The sequence below is a fragment of the Saccopteryx bilineata genome, chromosome 6 (assembly GCF_036850765.1).
Source record: "Saccopteryx bilineata isolate mSacBil1 chromosome 6, mSacBil1_pri_phased_curated, whole genome shotgun sequence".
NCBI classification, from domain to species: domain Eukaryota; kingdom Metazoa; phylum Chordata; class Mammalia; order Chiroptera; family Emballonuridae; genus Saccopteryx; species Saccopteryx bilineata.
Genome location: NC_089495.1, coordinates 51218907 through 51231618, shown reverse-complemented (window position 1 = coordinate 51231618; position 12712 = coordinate 51218907).

Here is a 12712-nt window from a genome sequence, read left to right as displayed (position 1 = left end):
GTTCCATATAAATCTGATGATTTTTTGTTCCATTTCTTTAAAAAATCTCATAGGGATTTTGATGGGAATTGCATTAAATTTGTATATTGCTTTGGGTAATATGGCCATTTTGATTATATTTATTCTTCCTATCCAAGAACAAGGAATATTTTTCCATCTCATTGTATCTTTTTCGATTTCCCTTAACAATGCTTTGTAATTTTCATTATATAGGTCCTTTACGTTCTTTGTTATGTTTATTCCTAGGTATTTTATTTTTTTTGTTGCAATCGTGAAGGGGATTATTTTTTTGAGTTCGTTTTCTAATATTTCATTGTTGGCATATAGAAAGGCTATGGACTTTTGTATGTTAATTTTGTATCCTGCGACCTTACTGTATTGGTTTATTGTTTCTAATAATCTTTTTGTGGAGTCCTTCGGGTTTTCGATGTATAGGATCATATCATCAGCAAAAAGTGATAGCTTTACTTCTTCTTTTCCGATATGGATGCCTTTTATTTCTTTGTCTTGTCTGATTGCTCTGGCCAGAACTTCTAGCACCACGTTGAATAAGAGTGGAGAGAGTGGACAACCCTGTCTTGTTCCTGATTTAAGGTAGAAAGTCCTCAGTTTTATGCCGTTTAATAGGATGTTGGCTGATGGTTTATCATATATGGCCTTTATCATGTTGAGATATTTTCCTTCTATACCCATTTTCTTGAGAGTCTTAAACATAAAATTGTGTTGTATTTTATCAAAAGCCTTTTCTGCATCTATTGATAAGATCATGTGGTTTTTGTTCTTTGTTTTGTTGATATGGTGTATTACGTTAACCGTTTTGCGTATGTTGAACCATCCTTGAGATTCTGGGATGAATCCCACTTGATCATGATGTATTATTTTTTTAATATGTTGTTGTATTCGGTTTGCCAGTATTTTGTTTAGTATTTTAGCATCTGTATTCATTAGAGATATTGGTCTGTAGTTTTCTTTCTTTGTGCCATCCTTGCCAGGTTTTGGTATGAGGGTTATGTTGGCCTCATAAAATGTGTTTGGAAGTATTGCTTCTTCTTCAATTTTTTGGAAGACTTTGAGTAGAATAGGAACCAAGTCTTCTTTGAATGTTTGATAGAATTCACTAGTATAACCGTCTGGGCCTGGACTTTTATTTTTGGGGAGATTTTTAATAGTTTTTTCTATTTCCTCCCTGCTGATTGGTCTGTTTAGGCTTTCTGCTTCTTCATGACTCAGTCTAGGAAGGTTGTATTGTTCTAGGAATTTATCCATTTCTTCTAGATTGTTGTATTTGGTGGCATATAATTTTTCATAGTATTCTACAATAATTCTTTGTATTTCTATGATGTCTGTGGTGATCTCTCCTCTTTCATTTTGGATTTTATTTATTTGAGTCCTGTGTCTTTTTTCCTTGGTGAGTCTTGCCAAGGGTTTGTCAATTTTGTTGATCTTTTCAAAGAACCAGCTCCTTGTTTTATTGATTTTTTCTATATTTTTCTGTTCTCTATTTCATTTATTTCTGCTCTGATTTTTATTATCTCCTTTCTTCGGCTGGTTTTGGGTTGTCTTTGTTCTTCTTTTTCTAGTTCCTTAAGGTGTGAAGTTAAGTGGTTTACTTCGGCTCTCTCTTGTTTGTTCATATAGGCCTGAAGTGATATGAACTTTCCTCTTATTACTGCTTTTGCTGCATCCCAGAGATTCTGATATGTCGTATTTTCATTTTCATTTGTCTGTATATATCTTTTTATCTCTGCGCTTATTTCTTCTTTGACCCATTCATTTTTTAGAAGTATGTTGTTTAGTTTCCACATTTTCGTGGGTTTTTCCCCCTCTTTTTTGCAGTTGAATTCTAGTTTCAAGGCTTTATGATCAGAAAATATGCTTGGTACAATTTCAATTTTTCTAAATTTGCTGATATTGTCTTTGTGGCCCAACATATGGTCAATTCTTGAGAATGTTCCATGTACACTAGAGAAAAATGTATACTCTGTCGCTTTGGGATGAAGTGTCCTGTAGATGTCTATCATATCCAGGTGTTCTAGTATTTCATTTAAGGCCACTATATCTTTATTGATTCTCTGTTTGGATGACCGATCTAGAGCCGTCAGCGGTGTATTGAGGTCTCCAAGTATGATTGTATTTTTGTTAGTTTTTGTTTTAAGGTCAATAAGTAGCTGTCTTATATATTTTGGTGCTCCTTGGTTTGGTGCATATATATTAAGGATTGTTATGTCTTCTTGATTCAACTTCCCCTTAATCATTATTAAATGACCATTTTTGTCTCTGAGTACTTTTTCTGTCTTGTAGTCAGCATTATTAGATATGAGTATTGCTACGCCTGCTTTTTTTTGGGTGTTGTTTGCTTGGAGTATTGTTTTCCAGCCTTTCACTTTGAATTTGTTTTTATCCTTGTTGCTTAGATGTGTTTCTTGTAGGCAGCATATAGTTGGATTTTCTTTTTTAATCCATTCTGCTACTCTGTCTTTTTATTGGTAAGTTTAATCCATTTACATTTAGTGTAATTATTGACACTTGTGGGTTCCCTACTGCCATTTTATAAATTGCTTTCTGTTAGTTTTGTATCTAGTTTGATTCTTCTCTTTTGTTTTTCTATCATTTGTTTTTGTTTGTTTGTGTTCCATACTTCTTTCCTCTGTTGCTACCTTTTTTAAGTCAAGTGTTTTTGTGGTGGTTTTTTTAAGGGTGGTTACCATTAAGTAATGAAAAGGATACCTACCCTGTTCATTGTAGTACCCTATCTTATAAGTATTTCTGCACTTCATCATCCTTTGCTACTGTTAATCTCCATCCTCTCCCCCCTTTTTTTCCTTTGTTGTCACAGTTTAAGTTTGGTTTTATTGTTTTCTTGGTGGAGCTGTTACTTGTGGTGTTGTTTTCTTTTGTTCTTTGAATCTGGTTGGAAAACCCCCCTTAGTATTTCCTGGAGTGGGGGCTTTCTGTTGATAAATTCTCTCATCTTTTCTGTATTTGTGAATGTTTTTATATCTCCTTCATACTTGAAGGATAGCTTTGATGGGTATAGTATTCTTGGCTGAAAGTTCCTCTCTTTCAGGGCTTTAAATATTGGGGTCCACTCTCTTCTAGCTTGTAGAGTTTCTGCTGAGAAATCTGATGATAATCTAATAGGCCTTCCTTTATATGTTGTACTCTTCTTTTCCCTGGCTGCCTTGAGAATTTTTTCTTTGTCATTGGTTTGTGTCATCTTTATTATGATGTGCCTTGGAGTGGGTTTGTTGGGGTTAAGAAAACTTGGTGTTCTGTTTGCTTCTTGAATTTGAGGCTTTAGTTCCTTCCACAGGCTTGGGAAGTTCTCGTCTATTATTTGTTTGAGTATATTCTCCATTCCATTTTCTTTCTCTTCTCCCTCTAATATACCTATTATTCTTATGTTATTCTTTCTGATGGAGTCAGACAATTCCTGTAGGGCTTTCTCATTTTTTATTATTTTTGAGTCTCTTTCTTCTTCTCTCTGTTGTGCCTCAAGTTGTTTGTCTTCTATTTCACTAATCCTATCTTCAATCTGGGCTGTTCTGTTAGCTAAGCTTGTTACCTCGATTTTCAGCTCGTGAATTGAGTTTTTCATTTCTGTTTGATTTGTTTTTATAGTTTCAATTTCCTTGGTAATATATTCTTTGTGTTCATTGAGTTGTTTTCTGATCTCCCTATATTGCCTTTCTGTGTTTTCTTGTATATCTCTGAGTATTTTTAAGATTTCTATTTTAAATTCTCTGTCATTTAGCTCCAAGGCTTCCAATATGTTAAGTCTTTTCTCCATAGATTTTTCCACATCTATTTGTGTTACCTCTCTTTCTTTTGTATCCATAATATTCGATTTCCTCTTTCTTATCGGCATCTGAGGGTGGTCTTATTGATAGCACGCAGACGCACTCCCTCGCGGCTTGAATGAGCGTCGCTGCTGCGGTAGCTTCCTCCACACCCTCGTCTCTCAGATTCAAGTGATAACAGTCCTTTTGCTTTCAGTTTGTGTGGAACTCCGGAATGCTCCGAGGATAAATTTTTCTGTTTCTAGTTGATAAATTTGTTGTGATTTAGGGGAGAGCTGTCGGACGCACTTCTCACGGCGCCATTTCCGTGACGTCACCCAATTAGGGGATATTTCAAAATGAACATGAAACTATAGAAGATCCCCTAATTTTTTAAGAGCAGAACTAAGGAATGTTTCAAAATGAATATGAAGCTATGAAATATCCCCTAATTTTTGTGAGCAGTGTAGTACCACACTTATCAATGAACACTTAGGTTGCTTCCATATCTAAGCTATTGCAAAGAATGCTGCAAAGAACACAGGGGTGCATGTATCTTTTCTAGTTAGTGTTTTTGTTTCTTTTAAGTAAATACCAGAAGTGGCATTGCTGGGTTATGTGGTAGGTTTTGTGGTTTTTGTTGTTGTTGTTGTTGTTTTGAGGAAACTTCAGACTGTTTTCTATAGTGGCTGAATCAATTTTCACTCCCACCAAAGTACACAAGGGTTCCCTTTTCTCCACATTCTCACCAACACTTGTTGTTTGTTAGCTTTTTGATAATAGCCAAGAGCTGAGTAGTACTAACCAGTGGCTTGTCTTTTTCTAAGCAGTGTATAGGTATTAACTTCCTCACAAAGAGGAAGTTATTATTATGGTCCCTCTTATAGAGGTGAAAATTGGAGCTCAGAGAAGTTAGGAAATTTGCCCAGGGTGATACAGTCCCTCATGGTAAAGCTGGGACTTAAGCACAGGAATTATAGCTCTAGTTTCCCCTTTTTCTATTTTTTTAAAAAATAATACAAGTTTATTGGTTAAAGAAAATTAAAATAAGATGTCTCCAGGATAAAAAGCTTCTTCTCTGCTTGTTCCTATGGTTGATTAGAACACCCAGTGTGACCCACCATCCACCACTCCCCCACACACTTGAGGGTGGATTCCCAGTGATTCCACACTGTGGCTACTCCCTGTAGTCAGTCTTCCCTGGCATCCCAGTGGGCAGAACCTATTGGAGTTCCACTCACTGAGTGCAATCTTGGCAAACCTCTCCAGTACCCAGTGGCACATCCCCTTTTCAACGAGGTCTTTAGCTCAGCCTCGGCTGGGTAGCGGTCCCTTCTTTTGAGGTTCTTCCTTTCTTGGGTGCTCTGCCTTGGTCCTCGAGGTAGTTTTCAGGTCTTCTTTATGGTTCTCTTTACCTCTTAGTAGGTAATACCACATTATATTTCCTTTCAACATTTTCTTTTATTCTGTGTGTGTGTGTGTGTGTGTGTGTGTGTGTGACAGAGACAGAAAGAGGGACAGACAGGAACAGACAGACAGGAAGGGAGAGAGATGAGAAGCATCAATTCCTTGTTGCGGCTCCTTAGTTGTTCATTGATTATTTTCCCATATGTGCCTTGACCAGGGGGCTTCAGCAGACCGGATGACCCCTTGCTCAAGCCAGCAACCTTGGATTCAAGCTGGTTAGCTGTGCTCAAACCAGATGAGCCCGCACTCAAGCTGGCAACCTCCGGGCTTCGAACCTGGGTCCTCCACGTTTCAATCCGACACTCTATCCACTGCACCACTGCTACCTCATTATATTTTATATTAAACTCTCCCTGTTCAGATTACTATGTGGTTTCTTTCTCCTGACTGGACCCTGAAAGATACAAATGAGATATTACTAATAATTTATAATAAATTACAATTTGTAATTTGTTGCATGTTTCTATGTGAAAGACACTGTATTAAGCATGCTGAAAACATTATTTGACTTAATCCTGCCAATAGCACTGTAATGTTGATATCATTGTCTCTACTTTCAGATGAGGAAATTAATGTTGTCTGGATAAGAAATGACAGGCCTGGTATAAACGGACTCCATTCACATGTTCTTTTTTCTTTTCTTTTTTTTTCTTTTTTTTTAGTGAAAGAAGGGGGGGTTGAGAGATGAGAAGCATCAACTCACAGTTGTGGCACCTTAGTTGTTCATTGATTGTTTTCTTATATGTACCTTGACGAGGGGGCTCCAGCAGAGCAAGTGACCCCTTGCTCAAGCCAGCAACCTTGGGTTCAAACCAGAGACCTTGGGCTCAAGCCAGCTACCTTAGGTTTCAAGCCAGCGACCATGGGGTCATGTCTATGATCCCACGCTCAAGCCAGATGAGCCTGTGGTCAAACCGGGCAACCTTGGGGTTTCGAACCTGGGTTCTCAGCATCCCAGGCCAATGCTTTATCCACTGCACCACCACATGGCCAGGCCATTCACATGTTCTTAACCATCATGCTATGAAGAAGTACAATTAAAGAAACAAGGCAATCTGACCAAAGACATAGGTGCCAATGAGCCTCCAAGTCAGAGATGGACATATCACATTCTTTCACAGCTGAAGGCACAGGTGTCTTTGGGAAACCCATAAATAACTAAAATTGCTTTCCCTTATACACAGTGGGGAGATTCAAATAATTTAACAACTGGTTCTCTGCCCCAATGACCATTTAAAGTATAAAAAATATATATAACGAAAGGTAGTTTATTATTTTATGCACTTAATTCTTAAATAAGAGCAATAAATGAGGTGCACAAAACTAGATTATAAGAAAGTTTTAAAATATTAATAAAAATATTAAATAATTCCTGAGAAAAAACAACAAAACTGTTATTTAAGATTTTTCCATATTGCTTCTTGATTGGCATCCTCACTTGCAATATTCTTTTTACCTATGGACAGAATGAACATTATTACTACGGGTGCTTAGAATACTCTATTGCACAGATGGACATTAAAAAAGAGTAGCCCTGGCTGGTTGGCTCAGTGGTAGAGCGTCAGCTGGGGGTGTGGAAGTCCCGGGTTCAATTCCCAGTCTGGGCATACAGGAGAAGCACCCATCTGCTTCTCTACCCCTCCTCCTCTGCTTCTCTCTCTCTTTTTCTTCTCCTCCCCTCTTGAAGCTATGACTTGATTACAGCAAGTTGGCCCTGGGCACTGAGGATGGCTGCATGGCCTCTCCCTCAAGTGCTAAAAAATGGCTCCAGTTGCAACGGAGCAAGGACCTCAGATGGGCAGAGCATCTCCCCCTAGTGGGCTTGCCAGGTGGATTCCAGTCAGGGCGCATGCAGAAGTCTGTCTCTGCCTCCTGTACTCTCACTAAAATTAAAAAAAAAAAAATTTAAAGAGTAAGGAGTGTGGCCTTACCTGTGGTGGCACAGTGGATAAACATCGACCTGGAACACTGAGGTTGCCAGTTCAAAACCCAGGGCTTGCCTGGTCAAGCACATATGGAAGTTGATGCTTCCTGCTCCTTCCCCTTCTCTCTGTCTCTCTTGTTCTCTCTCCTCTCTTTCTAAAAATGAACAAATAAAAATCTAAAAAAATATTTAAAGAGTAAGGAGTGTAAATTTGTGAGTTTCACATTGGGTGGCTGCCCAGGTGCCCACCTCAGAGAGAACCCTGTGCCATTGAACAACTGGTTCGCTAAATTCAACAAAAAATCAGGTCTCGGTTCTGTCAAACTGGTGTGAACTGGCTGAATCCCACCACTCCTTATAAGTGTGTCCATCTGCTTCAGGGCAAACAGCTTTCCTTGATAGTTTTAAACTTAACAATTTGCCCAAAGACAAAGATGATAGATAGATAGATAGATAGATAGATAGATAGATAAGGGTAATCTCTGGTCCACAGATGGTCTGTAATTTTTACCTTTATAAACCTCGCCCTGGCTTTGTTCAGTGACATTTGATTTACAGATGACTGATATCCCCTGTACACAAGTTAAGTTTCAGCTGGGCTTTTAACTGAACTCAGTTCTCTTAATTATCCTTTGACAATTATTCCTGGAGTTCCCTCTAAGAATGTGTTCATAGGAAGCTACAGAAGCCTGCAGTTAGCCTGTAAACCTCATCTGGACCCCTTAAGTCCTGGCCTGCCTTCTTTTGGTTCCTCAGGTAAGTGCCATGTGCCAGTTAGGTTCTACAGCTCTCGGGCATGGATTATACTTCCTGTCCTGTGGCTGTGGCCGTGGCCATGGCAATGGTAGGGGGTGGTGGGCGGGGTAGAGGAGCTGCTAAACAGGTTGCATAATGACAACTCTCAGGGAATGTGGCTTTTAAAAGAGCTCAGAGCCATTCTTCTCCCTCTAGTGGCTGATAGGCTGATAGTTTCCACAAGGACTGTCTAAAACTGTTGGGTTTCAAGGCTACTGTGGAGTTGCAGAGAGGTGGTATGGAATAGAACAAATTAAAATGCCGCAGAAATAATTGTTCTTACCAAGACTCCGGTTTTCTTGAATAAACACCCTCTGCTTTGTTGCAACCCTTTGGTTAATTTTCAGAGTACTGAGAAAGTTGATTTTGACCACTTTTGCTGTTCCCGTTGCTTTTAGGGAAGAGTGCATTTTTGGAGGTCCTTACTCTAACAATCTAGAAGTGCTTTGTACTAAAGCTTAAATAAATAATAAGTCTGAGCCCTTACCCTGGCTGGCATTCTTTCTGAACAAGTACAACAGAAATCAGCACAAAACAAAATAGTAGGAATGGGCTACAAATGCCTCCGAGTTATCTTCTAACTTGAAGAGATTTTTTTATTGTGTGAGTATGGGGAGATTTCTAAACAGATTTTTGTATCTTTGGCTACCTTTGGAGGAAGTTAAGAAATTGGATATACTATATTTTATTCTTTCCTCATTCATACATGCATTGATATTTTCAATTGATTTGTATATAATTTTTTAAAAGTCAGGTTTATTGAGGAATAGTTTACATATAGTCAATTCCTCTGATTTAGTTCTATGACTTTGACAAATATATATAGTTCTGTAGCTAGACCACTTCAGAAAGTTCCCCAGGGCTCCACCCCATAGTCAGTACCTCCCCTCATCCTCGGTCCCTGGCAACCACTGTTCTGTTCTCTGTTCTGTGTTAGCTTTTTCCACAATGTCATATACATGGATTCATACAGTCTGCAGCTGCCTGAGACTGGCTACTTTTACTTAGCCTAATGCTTTTGAAAAACTTGATCAGAAGTTTGATGAGAAAAAGTTCTCAAACACAGACATGTTCTGAACCTCCTTTATTAATGTTATGAAAACCTTGGCTTCCACCTCCTTGTTCCTCTCCTTGAGAATCTCTGGGCTTCATACCCTCTCCAATGGTAGCATGTTTTAATTCATGATGTATGATTCATAAAGCCTGTTGACAGGGGTGCAAATACCGATAAGAAAAGGATTCACAAACTGAGGCTCAAGTAACTTAGGGAAATGAAGCCTTAAATGTGAGATGGCATGTCTATTCTGCCTGTCTCTTTGTGAACTCTTCTATGTCTTTCTATTTTTCATAGTTTTTATTTAGTTTTAATTTTAGCATGGTACGTGAATGGAGCTTTCACAGTTGAATAAAACTATAGAGGTTGTTATGAAAAGCAATAGTCCTGCAACCCTACTACCAGCTTCTCCGTCTTCAGGGATCACTATTTCAGTTCTTTTAACTGATTGGCTTTCTTTTTCTCTATTTCTTTACATAACACATTTGTAATGATATTCTTTCCTTTTTAACTTTAAGCAGTACCTACTGACTTCCTGCTAGGGAAAGGAGGATTTAATTTTTGCTTGCTCACATCCCTGTGCCCCAATCCTCCTGATGTAGCAGTATTATCATTTTAGTTAGAATAATATTCAGTGTTACCTTCCTAGGACTATGTAAACACAATTGATAGATGAGCTATGTAATATATTCTGATTATTTTCCTTTCCTATGCAATGTTTTGTTTTCCCTGGACTTGATAATTATTGTTTGTTTGTTTGATTTAAGTGAGAGAGACAGAGAAACAGAGAGAAGAACAGATAGGGACAGAAAGACAGGAAGGGAGAGAAATGAGAGGTATCAATTCTTTGTTGTGTCAACTTAGTTGTTCACTGATTGCTTTCTCATACGTGCCTTAACCGGGGGGGTTACAACCAAGACAGTGACTCCTTGCTCAAACCAGCGACCTTTGGGCTCAGGCCAGGGACCATGGGGTCATGTCTATGATCCCACACTCAAGCCAGCAACCCTGTACTCAAGATGGTGAACTTGTGCTCAAGCCAGATGAGCAAGGTTTCAAACCTGGGTCCTCTGCATCCCAGGTTGATGTTCTATCCACTGTGCCACTGCCTGGTGAGGCTTGTGGTTTTGTTTGTTTTTTAATATCCTGGGTTTTTTATATTCTTTGTGGGGTTTTTGTTTTTTAACTTTTTAGTGAGAGAGAGGGAGGCAGAGACAGACTCCGGCATGCACCCCAACAGGGATCCACCTGGCATGCCCACTAGGGGATGGTGCTCTGCCCATCTGGGGCCCTTGCTCCATTGTAATAGGAACCATTTTATAGATCCTGAAGTGGAGGCCACAGAGCCATTCTCAGCCCTCAGGCCAACTTGCTCTAAGCAAGCCATGGCTGCAGGAGGGGAGGAGAAGAGGGAGAGAGAGTGAGAGAGAGAGAAGCGAGAGGGGGAAAAGTAGAGAAGCAGATGGGTGCTTCCCCTGGGTTCCCTGACCTGGAATCGAACCTGGGACATCCACACACTGGGCTGATGCTCTACCACTGAGCCAAACGACCTCTATATTCTTACGACTGATTTATCCCCAAACCCTCCCCAGTTTGTGTGAATCTCTCCTCAACATTTTCATATGCATTAGGTTTTTCTCTCTCCCTTCCTTTCTCTCTCATTCTCTCCTTCCCTCTTTCACTCCCTTCTTTCCTTTCCTCTCTTTTTTTGTTTAAAGAAATTTCACCCGGGGTCTTGACATGCTCTCAACAAGACTGGGTGATCTGTGGGCCAGTTGTACAAGTTGCCATTTTAGGATCTCTATTCCTTCATAATGAGAATTTCATCATCTTTCTCTTGGGTTGGAACAGCCAGTTTTGCTATTTTTTTTTTCATTATTGTTTTGGTAGAATGCATCTTCTGATGCTACCTGGAAGATATATTTTTTGAGGCTTAAAAATGTCTTTTTTATTTTTTTTTCTTTATTTTTTTTTACAGAGACAGAGAGAGAGTCAGAGAGAGGGATAGATAGGGACAGACAGACAGGAATGGAGAGAGATGAGAAGCATCAGTCTATTAGTTTTTCATTGCGACACCTTAGTTGTTCACTGATTGCTTTCTCATATGTGCCTTGACCGTGAGGCTACAGCAGACCGAGTAACCCCTTGCTCGAGCCATCGACCTTGGATCCAAGCTGGTGAGCTCTTCTCAAACCAGATGAGCCTGCGCTCAAGCTGGTGACCTCAGAGTCTCAAACCTGGGTCCTCCACATCCCAGTCTGACGCTCTATCCACTGCGCTACCGCCTGGTCAGGCTAAAAATGTCTTGATTCTGTCCTCCGACTTGGTTGGTAGTTGGCCTAGGTAAGAAGTTCCAAGTTGGATAACATCCTCCCTTAGAACTCTGATGGAATTTTTTCATACCTCAAACTTCTCATGTTGCTACTGAGAAGTCTGCTCTTCTAACCCTTGATCCTTTATAGCAGACTTATTCTCCCTCCAGGAAGCTTGTAAGATCATCTCGTTAACCCCAGTGTTCTGAAATTTCAGGATGATGTGTTCATGTGGGTCAAGTTTTCTCTCCTCTCCTGAGCACTGGAGTGGGTATTTCAATCTGAAGACTTAGTTCCAGGACTTGGCTGTTGAGAATCCTTGACTTGGGCCTCTATTTTTTATCTTTATTCTCTACGTCTTTGTCTTTTTGCTTTGCTTTACAAGAGATTCCCTTGAATTTATCTTTCAAATTTTCTGTTGATTTTCATCTGTACTCTTCTACTTTTAATTTTTAAGACCTCTTTTGTGTTCTGTGATTTAAAAAAACAGCATCCTGTCTCTGTTTCATGGATTCAAAATCTTCCTGTATATTTCTAGAGGTTACAACAATATCTCTCTCTCTCTCTCTCTCTCTCTCTCTCTTTCACTTTCTCTGTGTCTCTCCATGGTGTATGTTTTCCATTTGTTCAGTCTGGCTACTCCCCAGTAGCTGGGAAACTGGCTCCCTGATCATAGAAGGCCCAGTAAGACTAACTGAATGTTCTGTGTACGTGGGTGGGCTTCCTCAGTTGGCCTCAGAGTAAGGGAATTTGGCTGGTTTTATATCCAGGTCCCTATGTGTGCATCTTTCACTTGGACAGGTCAGATTTCTCTGAGGACTTTATAATATCTTGCTTGGAAGGGTAGATTGATTCCTACTAGAGTTGAGGAGTCAGATTCAGAGCTTAGGAAAAAAAGGCTTGGGGGAATTGTAACATCCCACACATGACCCTTTACTTTATCCCTCTGTTTATAATCTGGCAACTCTGTCTTCAAGTCGGCCTGGTCTTCCACAGCCCAGAGGTAAACAAAAAAGGAAACAGGGAATTTTACTGCTTCTTCCCCTTTTTGTTTTTAGGGGGGGGGGGAAGAGAGAGAGATGAGAAGCATCAACTTGTAGTTGTGTCCCTTTAGTTGTTCACTGATTGTTTTCTCATATGTGCCTTGACTGGGAGCTGTAGCCAACCCAGTGACTCTTTGCTCAAGCCAGTGACCTTGAGCTTCAAGCTAGCAACCTTTGGGCTCAAACCAGCAACTAAGGGATCATATCTATGATCCCGTGCTCAAGCCAACCACCCTGCACCCAAGCCGGCTACCCTGTGCTCAAGCCTGATGAGCCCATGCACAAGCTGGTGACCTAGGGGTTTTGAACCTGGGACCTCAGCACCTCAAGTCAATGCT